Below are 15000 nucleotides of genomic sequence, written 5' to 3'. Positions count from 1 at the left end.
TGAATGTTTTAAGTTAACACTTGAATCTTACATTAAAAAAGTTTCACGAGAATAGACACAAGGCCCAGATGAAAGTGTGTGTGATTATATTGCTGAGTTAAGAACTTATTTTCATAGGTGGGTGAGTGGATGTCAGGTCACCATTTTTGAGGGTTTGGCAGACCTTTTGGTGAGGAACAAGCCCTTAGCACTTTTGCCTGAGGACATAAGAATTTGACTGGCAGACCAAGAGTGTAACTCTGCAGATTCACTGTGAAACAGGGAGATTTCTACTTAGCAAGCAGGGCATCACTGCACAATAAGGGGATATCCAGTGCTGCACGTGGATATAAGGAAACCCATGGTGGGCAGCCTAAACCACCCCAACAGAGTCCACCACAAACAAGGGAAGCCACTAGTTCAGGTACGCAATGAGGATCAAGGGTTAAATGTTTTAAAGGTAACCAGTGGGGCCATATATCATATAGATGTCTATGGAAGCAAGGTGAGGAACAATAGGTGGGGGTGCCAGCAAGTGGGAAAACAGGGGTACCAAACTCTCACCAGAGGTTATTTCCTATCCTAGTGGATGGAAAACAGGCCACTGCTAACAGAGACACAGCCTTTGATATAACCATTGTGAAGTCTATAGTGGTTAAAAAGGAGCAGTACTTGCTTGGGCGGTCCACTCCAGTCAGAGCTTTAGGAAGCACTCATTTCAAATGCCTTTGGTCAGGGATCACCTTGACTAGGAGGATGGAAAAGAAAGCAAGCAAGTAGTTGTGTTTGAGGATATCCCTGCTAATGTCCTGATTGGGAATGATTTTGATAATGCAGTACCTCGTCTGCATGCAGTTACATGCAGTCAGGCTTGGAGACAGGTCTGTGGGTCTGGCTGCCTAGGGCAGATAAAGCAGATCCCACACTAGAAGTCAGGATGGGTGAGGTGGCTATTTCAGGGAGGGAGCTATCTTGTAGTAGCAAGCCTGTAGGTGAGCCACAGCTGCCATTAGGTACTGATGTTCCCTTGGCAGAGTGACTGCAAGGGTAGAGGTGAGTGGTAGTACCCAGGCTGACAGTGACGTACTGCTGTCAGAGGATACCAGACTTGCTGTGGAAGTGGACATGGGAAAAGTCACAAAGGTAGAGTTGAGACAGGCTCAGATCTCGGACCCTACACTAAGAGGGTTGAGGAAGGTAGCTAGGGAGGTGCCTGATTCTCAAGGAAAAGTGGATTCTGTATACTGGAACAAAGGTTTACTGTAGAGATGTCGGACCCCTGAGGGAGGGCTAGAGGGTGAGGTAACACAGCATTTGGTAGTGCCTAGAGTCTACCATCTAGCACTTCTAACCATAGCCTATGACATTCCTCTTGTAGGTTATATGGGCATAAAGTATATGAGGAGACTTATTATGCAGAACTTTTATTTGCCTGGGGTTGCAATGGATGCAACAGGGTAAGGCAGAACCTGTGAGCAGTGCCAAAAAGTAGGCAAGGTAAGATGCAAGGTCAAAGCACCTTTGATGCATTTGTCTGTGATTGAGGAGCCATTTCACAGGGTAGTTATGAATTTGGGGACCTATGAGTACCCCAAATTCCACAGAGAAGAAGTATATCCTGTAGTAGTAGATTATGCTACTAGATAACCTGGGGTAGTGGCTGTGTCCTCCATCAAGGCAGAGAAGGTGGAAAATGCTTTGTTAGAGATTTCTAGCAGGGTTGGTTTCCTGAGAGAAATACTTACTAACAGAGGTGCCAGTTTCATGTCAGACCTGCTGGTTTGTCTGTGGAAGTACTGTGGGGTGAAGCACCTAAAGACTACCCCTTACCATCGCCAGACTAATGGTCTGGTGGAGAGGTTAAACTCTACACTAAAAACCATGCTACTGGCATTTGCAATCCAGTTTAAGAGAGATTGGGAAAAATATTTGCCCTGTATGCTGTTTGCATACAGAGACATACCCCAGGAATCCACAGTTTTTTCACCTTTTGAGTTGCTGTATGGGCATAGAATGAGGGGTCCTTTAGATTTGATTTGTGATGAGTGGGATGGAGAGTATGAATCCCACAAGGAGTCTATTGTGACATACGTCCTGAACCTCAGGACAAGGATTAGGGAGCTCATGGGCTTGGCCCAGGAGAACATGGCAGGAGCCCAACAGCAGAAAAAGGTGTGGTATGACAGGAATGCTCGAGCCTGAGAGTATGCTATGGGACAGCAGATTATGGTTCTCAGTCCTGTCACACACAATAAGCTGTAGGCAGCTTGGGAAGGACCCCTCAAAGTGATACGGAAAGTTAGTGATGTTAACTACATGGTAGAACTGCTAGGCAGGAGACAGGGGCACAAATTTTACTGAGGACCTGGTGATGAGTATTTGCAGTGGATGGCCGGAGGAGTCTGAGGGAGAATCTGGTGACTGACCTCCTCAGTGATGCTCAGAAGAACACCTCAGTGGAAGGGGTAACAATGTCCCAGCAGCTATACTCTACCTAGGTTTGAGAAATCCGAGCAGTGTTACAAGAGTTTGGGAGCATGTTCACTGGAATACCTGTGTGTACCCACCTGGTGCAGTACCATGTGGATACAGGACCCCAAAGGCCTATCAAACAGGCCCTTTACAAGACACTTGAACAAGTCAGACAGACCCTGAAGGTGGAGATACAGGAAATATTGGAACTGGGGGAATCCAGGAGTCCAACAGATGCTGGGCTTCACCAGTGGTTCTGGTATAAAAGAAACATGGCAGCACCAGGTTCTGTGTGGACTACATGAAACAAAATAGTCACACAGCGTGAGATGCTTACCCCATGCCTAGGACACATGAAGCTTTAGAGCAACTGGGTGGGCCTAACTATCTGACCACTATTGATCTGACCAAGGTCTACTAGCAGGTGCCCTTGACTCATACAGCTGGAGAGAGGCCAGACTTTGTGGCTCCTTTCAGATTATATGAGTTCACAAAAATGCCCTTTGGGATGAAAAATGCCTCAGTGATCTTACAAAGCCTGGTAGATTATATCCTAGCAGGAGCAGGAGATTATGCCCTTGCTCACCTGGATGATATTGTCATTTACAGCCATTCCTGGTATGAGCATCTTTAGCATGTCAGGGAGGTCCTGGGAAGACTGTAAAGGGGTAAAGGGTTTGGTTGACCATTAAGCCCAGTAAGTGTCAGGTGGTTATTGCAGAGGTCTCCTACCTGGGACATAGAGTGGGGAGTGGTAAGATCAGGCCAGAACCTGCCAAAGTGGAAGCCATTCACGCATGGCCTGCCCCTGTTACCAAAAAACAGGTGAGGACAGGGACAGTGTAGTACTATAGAAAATTCATTATAGTGCAATAGCTGCTCCCCTCACAGACCTGATGAGGAAAAACAGGTCAGACAAGGTAGTGTTGACCCCAGTCTGTGAGCAAGCATTCCAAATGCTTAAAGGGGCTTTGGGCTATGTTAATCAGTCTAGATTACAGCAAATAATTTGTTGCACAGGTGGATGCTTCGAACCATGGGGTGGGGGCTGTACTCAGCCAGGTTTCCTCAGAGGGATAAGAGCATCCAGTGGTATATCTCAGCCATAGACTCCAATGTAGGGAGGAATGTTATGCAGGTGTAGAAAATTAATATTTAGCTGTAGTATGAGCACTGCAGAAACTCCAACCCTATCTGTATGGAAGGAAATTCACTGTAGCTACAGACTACAATCCCTTAACATGGCTACATTGAGCCAGCCAGCAAAATGCCAAGTTGTTAAGGTGAATCCTAGGATTGCAGGCATATGATATGACAGTGCAGGACTGCGGTGGGGTTAGTAGTGCAATGCAGATGGACATTCAAGACAGGAGATGGGTTAATTTATTCCAAGACAGGCCCATTTCTTTCAAGCAATATTTCTCAAGTGTCACTTGAAAAACTAGCTTGAGTCTTCAAAGTGGTGGAGGGGGTGATGATGTGAGGTATTGTCGGTTATGCCAGGAGAAGTGGGGCAGTGGATGTGTCACATATGCCAGCCCAGCTACCTGGAATTCTGTAAAGAATTACATGTCATTTGTATATCAAACTGATTTGTACAGATGCTTATGTTGAGAATGTATCAACAGTGTGTCCTACTGGACAGAAGAGAAATACACATGAATAGCAGACTGTACTGTATTGTAACTTATTAAATGTATACATTATAACACAGAATACTGAAAGAGAAGAGGTTAAGCTCAGCTGCAGCTAACTTTTAAAAATAATAAGAAATTAAATTATTTAATTTAGGCCATACAGATTGTATCGAGCAGTTCTGATTGTAGCCAGAGACAAAATATCTGGGAAAACAAGCAATAGAAAGCCTTCTGTATTATCCTTAGCAGTGAACTAATTGCTACTCTGGAAGGGTAGAAGTTTGAAATTGTTTTATGACTTCCAGAAGCTGCAACATACCTGAGCAAAGCTCTGTGTGTGTGTATTATTAACACATATGTGTAAATTCTGGCAGTTTCTAGCAATGGGAGGTTACATCAGATGTATGTGATGTCCTTCTGTAATCTATCACTAAAATAATGTTTAATAGTAGGTGAGACCGAAGTCTGAGGGCAATCTGTTTTTGTAACCTGATAAGGAAGGACCCCTCACCTATTTCATCTTGCCTTGCTCTAATAAGTAACCAGGGAATAATATTTTTTTTTAGATCAGTCAGGAAAATATAGTGAGATTAGTTAAGTATTATGTTTCTGTAACTGTGTGAACTTGTTTATTTATTTGACACTTATTAACCGGGTAAGTCCAACTGAGCCTATATGGCCCCTTTCAGTGGAGACCCGAAGAGAAAAGCTCCAGCATACAGATGAATGCATTACAAAAATAGAAGTAATATAAACAATGGATACAGAAATGGAACATGCATTAAGAAAATAACAAATTTCATAGAAAATGCATCAGTGAAGAAAAATATGGCTGAAAAAGAAAAAAAAGTACAAAAACATAGGAAAGAGATAAACTGAGGTTTACAACTAATAAGAATAAGAATATGAGGAAGAAAAGTCAGAATAAGCATAGCCCTTACGTGGTAGCATCATAGTTATATAATTATGTGGAATTTTAAAACAGACTGAGTGATTTTCAGGTTGCCGTGTACAGTGGGTAGATGTTCAGAGATAAATATATAAGTTATAGCAAATGGTAGAATGGAGGGAACTTGATTAACATTGTCTGAAAGGTAGAAAAGTGGTGGACGCAATATGAAAATTAGGGAGGATTATGGCAAGGGCAGGATTTTGAATTCATGAAGTAGTTTTTGACTTCTGTTTTGAAGCAGTTAGTACTTTTTATGCTATGGATGTTAGGAGGAAGCCTATTCCAAGCTAGGGATACTGAGTTTTTGTAGAGGAGTTTGCCAATATTTTTATTTGGTTTATAGATATCTAGAAGGTTTTGGTCAGAGCTGCGAAGTGAATGAGTTGGGATATAAAGGGATACTATGGATGAAAGAGAGGAACAGGCTAAGGTTTTATTTAGTAGGGAGTGTATGAGCTACAGCTGGGAAAGAAGGAGGAGCTGCAGGAAGTCAAGACATTGAAGTTTTTTCAGGGCAAGATGATGTGATTTGTGTGGTTGGTTGCAGTCGAATCTGGCTATGTTGTTATAGGTTTGTTTGAGTTTAGATAGTAGGGATGAATGGAGATGGGTAAGGACAGGAGAGGCATAGAGAAGGCATGGAAGGAGGAAGGCTTGAGCTACAACGCCTGTCCACCTGTGTTATTTTTAATATTTCATGTGACTGAAACTGTGGTGTTTATTGTAAATAAATATTTAGTACTTTCATGTTATTTTATTATTTATTATTAAATATAGTTAAACTTTCATTGTGGCTGGTCCTTTAGAGAATATTTAACCCTTGAGAGTGCTTATATTTATTCGGTGGCACTACGGCTGCACCTGAAAGCCTTGCTGTTGGGTCAACATTACCATTTGTATTAATATTAATTTCACTCAGTATAACTGGGTACCCTTGCAACAGCCTTAGAGCAGCTGGCTTTGAAGTGGCTGGTGGCTGTGTAACTACCTTATAATATGGGCAGAGGGGGCATAGCTAATAAATCTGTGCCAACCTTCCCCGTGTGTGCGTGTGTGTGTGTGTGTGTGTGTGTGTGTGTGTGTGTGTGTGTGTGTGTGTGTGTGTGTGTGTTTGTTTGTGTGTGTATGTGTGTGTGAGCACTGGTTTCACAGACAGAGTGGGGGAGAACTTGGTTTGGACACACATCTAAGGTCACATACCTATAGCTGTGCCAGTGGGGAGTCTTATTTGAGACCTGGATGGAGACAGATAGAGAAACCAAGACCCTGGACTGAGTGTGTTCCCTGTGTGCTCTTAAGGAAAATTGTGCTTGATACAGAGTTGCATCTGGAAATACTGGGTGTATCCATTTTTGCTCCAAGTGAAAGTCTATCTGCAGTGTCAGAGGTGATGATTGAGGCTCCTTGATTAATGGCCCAGATTTGGGATGTCACAGTCATATTACTGTGTATTGGGAGAGGTCTTGCCTGTTGGTAACAGCAAGAAATAGCCTGGTTGATGAATGCATGAATGGTTTAGCCTAGCACAGACAAATACACACAGACATACAGATACAGATGCACACACAGACACATATACACTCACAGACACACACGTGCATGCACACACACGCACACACACACACACACACACACACACACACACACACACACACACACACACACACACACACACACACACACACACACACACAGGTCTACAAGTATAGGTATGGCCAGCTGAGAGAAGAAATGCTTAGAGAAGTTGAGAAACCAGAAGAATGATGTGCTGCTGTAGGCCTTATGTATGCAGGGCAAGCACCTACTGGGAAAATGTAGCACAGTCCCGCATGAAAGGGAACAAATCTAGTAGGATATGGTGTGGGATGTGAATGCCATAGATGAACTTAATAGGTTTCTACAAAGGAATCAGTGGTGGGTTGTTGATATGCTCTCCCATGTTAAACAAAATCTCAAGATATTAACAGGATTGGAACAATACATGGAGAGGGCCACAAATACTGAAACAACTGACTAGTCTTGAGAAAATCGAGGAAATACACTAATTTAGTATTAATTAGTATAGTTAATTATGAAGTATAGCTACGCATGAAGTGAAAAAGACAGTTGCCTACCTGCATATTTGCCTTTCTAGGAACCTATGGTTTCCAAGTTCAATATTTTGCTCAGCAAAGTGCAAGTTCCAGACTGTTGAATTTCAATGCTTTCCATGGGTACCGCCATGAATGCCACAGACGGGATATCCAAAGCATATGTGTGTGTGTAGGTGTACAATGGTGTATACCTGTCAAGAGAGCAGATTTTCTCAGAATACCCAGATTTTTACCTCATATTTTGGGTCCGTTTCTCACAAAATTGTGTTGTTCTCGCAAATCATTTTGGGTTGAATTCAGAAAATAATGACAGACATTTGACTTTCAGACTTCATACCCTTCAGAAAATTCATGCTAAAAAAACATTGTTCTATCAAGTTTGTAAGTTCATAAGAGCAATATTTAAAAAGTGTCCCTATTTTTGGGTCTTTGTCCCCTCATTATTGATGACTTTGTCCAGATTTCTTGACCTAAGAGTTTGAGAGGTATGCAGTGGTGTCATATTTATAATACATTAAGAATTTCCACTAATAGAGGGTCCAGCCCAGTGGGACACCATAAGGCTAAAGTCAGCATGAATACTGTGTCTCATGATGATGGAAACTTGCTGACAGCATGTTTAGATGATGCCACAACACTATCTGCAAGACGACAGGTGTAGGGAATATTCACAGGTAGTGGGTACCCTACAGAAGAGTTGCTGAGCACAAGGCCTCACTAGATGCTGATACACCTCCTGTGGCTGACAGCCCCTCATAGACCTGAGCTGTGTCCCCATCACATGAAGCATCTGATATTCGTGCCACCTCTGATATGTGTATAGTCACCACAGGGGAGAGACAAAGGTGAATCTGATGTTAGCATGACTACTGTACTTCCCCGGATACCTTTGTGGAATTCAGAATTAATAAGAGGATGTGCAGGTCAATTATCCAGTCAAAGACAGAGGATCTGCATGCCACTGAGAATCAGATGAGTGTGCTTCATGGCAGATATGAAGATATGTGACAACTATACAGTAACCAGAAGTATGTGCACAATAAGAGATGATATTTCTACTGAAGTCAGTTGTGTTAAACACTGGCTCCATAGTTGCACCAATGAGATGCAGTGAAACTACATTAAAGTCTGCCTTCATTAGCAGAAGGATGTCAAGCGTGGGGTGTCCCACATCAAGGGTTCTTGGCTGCTGCAGGCACACAATGAGTGTTACATGCTTGCACAAGGCTTAGCAACCCTGGTGTCGTATGCTAGTACAATGCTTGGTATCACTGGCATTGAGCATTGTTATTTTTCAGGCTCCACTCCAGTAATGCTCCAGCATTGTACTTTAGCAAGATCACAAGATTCCACCTCATCCCAGACATGGGACAGGTCCAATCATATTATAGGTAGCTTGCTTAGTGTTCACTGTAAGTTGTGACCCTGAGACCCCACAATCCTCCAAGCTACAATGCTAATGATGCCACTTCCCATGACTATGCTCTCATTGCATCCCTACCACCAGCTGTGCAAATGGTGATGACTAAGCCCTAACTACTCCCTACCCTGTTTTTTATGTTGTTGTCTGATGTACAATGTGATCAGACCTGGAAATGATGTGCGCAGCTTGAGCATGGTACAGCATGCATCTTATTATTCTGTTCCATTGATGCAGATCAGACACTACCACATTTTTAGTGTCAAAATGTACTGCATTCTTCTCTACCTTGGTTGGGGCTCTGCTGTTGGACTATCATCCACTGTATCTTCTCACTGTCTTGCTTTAGATGCTGCATCAGATAAGGCATGTCTTGCTGTGGTGTAATCTGTATGGGCAGTCTTTTCACTGGACCATTTTATGTAACATCACACACACTATTAATATTTTGCTGCACATCTGTGGACTGTACTAAAGTGCCTAGTGGATATGTAAAACCACCAGAATATAGCCTTTTGCAATAAAAAGTCAAGTTTTCTGATGATTCTGGTTTCAGTATTGGCTGTGTTGTATGTAATTTCCTCCATGCTTTGTCATTGGCTTCTTAACTTTACCCAGCTCATCACTAGATTCTCCAACAACAGGGCTCCACACTTGACTGGATTTTAGTTTCTGACACCATCAAACTCTCTGATGCTGGGACCCTCCCAGATACATTGAGTGACCACCTCCCTGCCTATGCTCTTAGAACATTCTCCCACCCTCTTAAAGACCAACAGTACAAAACTATTCGGAACATGTCTAACTTTAAGCAACAATCACTCGTCAACACATTAAAAGCTATAAACTGAACAATCCTCAAAATGCATCCCCTAGATGAAGCAGTCAACCACTTCAACACAACTTTCATGGACATCCTTAACCATTTGGCACCCCTACACAGGAAAAGAATCAAAATCAGCTTCATACCCTGTCTATCCAAAGCTAGTAAAGATCTAATGAGAACCAGAGACAAGCTGTGGAAACTATGGCACACATCCAAATCCCCCTCAGATCTAACCAAGTTCAGGCATCTCTGCAATCTGACTAAAAAGCTGTAACAAAAGACAAAAGAGACCACTATCACACATTACAATCCACCAACAAACATACTTCCAAACAATTCTGGTCGTCCATTTCATTGCATCCCAATCCTGGCAAAAAAAGACAATCCCAGCCCTCTTCTGGTCAAAACCACTGGAAAAAATAGCCAACCTCTTTAACAACCACTTCATTGAATGCATACAGAATGTCACTTCAAACCGATCATCTCTTCCCCCACCACACACAACTCACCACTATCACACACCCCAACATAGATTCACTTTCCCCCTTCCTTGTCCCACCCTCACTCCTTCACTCCACTGCTTCTTCAGCTTGACCTACTTTCTCACTACAACTTGTTTCTACTAACACAATTAAGAAGCTCCTCCTCAAACTCAAAGCCAGCACTAACTCTCCTGACTACATTCCTGCAGAATATCTCAAGATGACAGTTGATACCAGCCATTGCATATGCTATATCCATCCTCATTAACAGATCTATCCTAGAAGCTTACATTCCAAATCTCTGGAAAAAAATCCTTCATTACACTATTGCATAAAGGTGGCAACTCCATTGAAATGTCCAACTACTAACCCATTGCCTCACTGTCATCAATCGCTAAAAGCCTTGAAAAATGTATCCAGTCACAGCTACTCCACTACCACCTTAATAATCAAGTCCTCAGTTCCACACAGCATGACTTTAGACCAGAACACAGTACTAACACAGCTCTATTATCCTTCACTGACACATTAAACAAAGCTTGTGACACAGGCAAACTTGTTTCCTCTCTGTTCCTTGACCTAAGGTCTTTGTTAGTGTTCCCCATCATCTTCTTATACAAAAGCTAAATAACCTTGGAGTATCCCCTCTCACCACCAGCTGGTTCACTAGTTACCTCTCTAATAGACAGCAGGCAGTCAAATGGCTAGACTCCCTCTTAGCTTTCCAGGACACCTCAACTGGAGTTCCCCAAGGCTCTATACATGGTCCTCTCTTAGTCAACATATTTACTAATGACTTATATACCTCCTCCCAACAGAGTACTCTCATACAATATGCTGATGACTGAAGTTATCTGTTCATCCAATTCTATATCACACCTCCAACAAATCACCCTAACTGCTTTTACATCCATTGAGAGCTGGCTCACTAATAATTAACTACTACTTAACCCTACAAAACTAAACTTATACTCTTCACCCCAAAACATACTCTCTAAATAAAAGCCAATTTACTATTCTCTCGCACACAATAATTGAACATGTTTCCCACAAAGAACTTCTAGGTTTTACCATTGACAAACACCTTATGTTTGGCCTTTATACACATAATAGCATTAAGAAAGCACACAAGAAACTTGGAATTCTCTACAGACACAAACACTTCCTAGACTCTCACACTAAATGCACACTAGCAACTTCCTACCTCCTAACCTCTCTCTTATATGGAGCTCCAGTTCTCACTAAAGTACAAACCTGCCTAAAATCTAAACCCAAAACTTGCTACAGTGGAATTGCTAAGTTTGCCACCATTGTAATATACTCCACTCATCACTTTATACCCCTCTGGAATCTCAACCGGCTTGAACGTCTACATCACTTTACCTTCATCCAGCTCAATACAGTACATAAAATCATCCATACACCCATGGCCTGCCCAGCGTTAAATAAATGATTCCCCTGCTACATTGCAAGCAAATCTCCTAGGTCAGAAAACAAACAGCTTTTACAAGAGCATCGTCCCATGAAATCAACCTATACTCCTTCTGGATTGCTAAAATCTGGAACAACCTTCTCTTATCTATCAGATCTAACCACATGCACACTTCCTTCAAACTCACACTTATGGAACACCTCTCTAAATCCTGGTTCTGCTCCTCTTCATCCCCAGGCTAACTCTTGTGGCATCATCACACCTCCACCTCCTACCTCTGCTACTCATAACTGTATCTGCCTTAACCCCCTTACTATTCCTTCTCATTCTAACTCTCTCCTCCCTTGTTCCTACTCTCTCTCTTTTCTTCAAAACAACCATCTTAACTATTTTATAGCTTCCTAATAACTACTTCAATACATAATGCTGTCACTAGCTTAGACTTTAAATGGAGAATACACTGGAACTATCCTATGTTTTGTAACTGATTGTTGTATAAGTGCTACTGTGATGTTGACTATTTCAGCTACTGATAACTGAATGTTTATGTTTGTACCATTACACTAATCTGTTTGTCTAGTATTTGTTCATATATAAACGTTTTGTCTTATGGAGCTTTTCTTCCCAGTCCTCCACTGAAAATGTGTACTTTATGGCCCAGTTGGACTTTCCTGGTAAACAAATATCAAATAAGTAAATGTAATTTCCTCCATGCTCTGTTATCAGCTGTGTTGTTTATTTCCTCCATGCTCGTCTTTGGCTGTGTTGTATGTCATTTCCTCCATGCTCTGACACTTGTGAATGAGAATCATCTTACATAGGTCAAGGGTATATCCAGAATCACTTGGAATACACAAGAAACACCATTAAATGGGATCTGGTCCCTGTGTGCATATCTGCCTGTATAGCCCATTCATTTTGATGTATGTATTCACCTAAATCTAGGTGATTCTGTGGAACATCCCCTTCACAGGAAACAGTGGCATAGGTTGGATGTGCACCTAATATGTGATTTGAATGAATTACACAGGTGGTACAAAATCAACATATAGATAATCTCCTGTAGACTGTAGATGACCTGGTAGGTCTGGAAATGCTAGCCCTTCTCATTTATATATCTCTGTACATCTGGATTTGGTGGTGATTTAATAGCAAAATGAGTGCAATCTATGGTGCTGAGGACCTCATGCAAGTGTATAACATCTTACAATATGTGCATGGTTTTGGTCTTTCCTCTGCTGTTCTGGGAAAACGATATGCTCCTTCACAAGTCGTAATATTATGTGGAGGAACTGGTTTAGTATTAGTGCGGTAGATGCCTGCTGTATATATAATGTTCTCCTGCAGATGACTAGAAAGTCCATGTATGGACAATGCTGGACATACTTATGTGCCCAGATGAATGGATATAATACACATAACCTCTACACATAGTCTTGATTGTACTCTTAGGACCCATAGTATAGCTCGGTCTACCCTGGAGTAATTGATTATCTTCTGATCTGTGAAGTATGAAAGTTGAAAGCCTGCAGCTTTTTCATTCACATGAATGTCTGTGACAAGCAGTATTGTCAGCAGTGACTGCTACAGCACCAATGAAAATATGATGTTCAGCAGATGTCAAAATGGTCCCCATGATGTACTCCATAAATCACAACATTTAAAATGGGTGATGGAAGCACAGATCTCATTTAACATGACTGTAAGCCATACTGCATTTGTATATTTTGTGTTGCTCATTTACATGGGCTGTCTCCTGTACACATCAGTATGCATTCATTTGGACAAGCTGCATAGCACACAGTTTCTGCCATTGCACTCTCATGCTGCCAATGCCTTTGAATAGCCCACACCCTGAGCATGGCTGCAACCAGTGCTATACCTTTGTACATGTATTTTCTACCCATTTGCAGGAGTTCTCAGAAAGACCATAGCAGTGTTTGACTGTGTACAAGCCCTTACATTTAGTTAATCTGAACTTATTGTAGATGGTCGGAGAACTATGTGGATAAAAAACACAAGTGCACATCTGCACCTGTTCCTGTGACAATCAACTCTGATGTCATAGTTTTGACATGCAAGTAAGTTACTGCCTCTGCTGTACAAAATATAAGAATAACTATTGCACCAAACATATGGAAATCAGGGAAAAAGGCATCCATTTCTTCCTGTGGGATCAAGCTCCTCCCCATCATTCATGCAGAAAAATCCACCCTCTGCTTATGTGCAATCACTAAAGCACACACAAAAAGCAACACCAAATGCCAAACACCACACATACACTTACATCCAATAAACCCCAAGAATGAAGCCCATAAGTCAAGCAAACACTTTCCCCAGGACTTTTGTCATAGGGGATTGCATTGTATGACATGAGGTGTCCCACTCACCAGACTGGACAAGGAAATATTAATGGTCAGTTGCTTATCTCGAACCAGGATCTGCCAGGGTATTCATGAATTAAAGCCAATGCACCACAGCTACAAGTGTGATTCTATCATAATCCATGTTTGCGTAAATGAACTGAGACATACATCACTGGATTATATGAAGAGAGACATGATGGATCTCTCTGATTATGTGTCTCAGACATGTATCTTGCACTGAACAGCATTTTATCTTCACCACTGATGATGCCACAGTATGAAAAAGTAATGAATTTAACAATTGGAATAGTTTTTGGTATCATTCTAGGTGGATTTAATATTTTTCATCATGGTAGGACATGGTTAACAGACCATGCTGCTTTGCCAAGGATAGTCTGCATCTGCCCCCTGGAATTCTGAATATTGGCTAAAACTTTATTTACCCCCTTAGAGCCTTTTTTTAGGCAAAGTCATATTAAAAAAAACTATCAGCTTAGCAAATAAAACCCAAAGGAACCTAAAGGTATTACTGCTCAGTATTAGGATCCTTAACAATAAACACCACACCCTGCAAGCTCTCATCACAATGAAGAATATAGTCATCTGTGCTGTTATCTAGACATGGTTTAAAGCCACAGGAAGTGCTCCAGCAATACAAGGCTTCTGTGCCTTTCACACATTTAGACCATCAACCATACAGACAGGAACTAAAGGTTGAGGTATCTTGGTCAATATTAGCAACAAATATACCTCTAGGCTGGTTAGACAGGATGATGCCTTGGAGTTCATCCACATGCAAATCACCACAGGTAAAGTCTCTTTCCATATCCTAGCAAGTAACAGGTCACCATCAATGCCCCAAGAATCCTATACCTCATATCTAGAACTGCCAGAGGCACTCGCAATCCAGCCAAATACTTTATTCATAGGTGACTTCAACTACCCCTCCATAGATTGGGAAACACGCACTGCCTCCAATTTGCAGGCAAACTGTTTCCTTGACTTTATTTACACAAATGCCCTTGACCATATAGTGAACACTCCAACCAAGTGTTTAAACATACTGATCCTTATACTCACCAATATGGGAGAGTGCTCCCCCCATGTCATGTCCTTAGGGGTGAAATCAGATCACAAAAGTATTTCCTTCAAAATAAAAATCAATGTGAAAAATCTAGTAAAACCTACAACAGGTTGGAAGTATTCTAAAACAACCTACATCTTGTTAAGTGACAGTTTGTCAAAATTCCATAACTCTCCAAATCACATGTTCATTTCAACCTATGAGGATTGTTCAAAGAAACCCTCTACAACCATGTATATGGCTGCATAGAAGCTGCT

This window comes from Protopterus annectens, chromosome 6.part0 (assembly GCF_019279795.1).
Source record: "Protopterus annectens isolate FY-2018-M chromosome 6.part0, PAN1.0, whole genome shotgun sequence".
NCBI classification, from domain to species: Eukaryota; Metazoa; Chordata; order Ceratodontiformes; family Protopteridae; genus Protopterus; species Protopterus annectens.
This window is presented reverse-complemented; position numbering follows the sequence as displayed.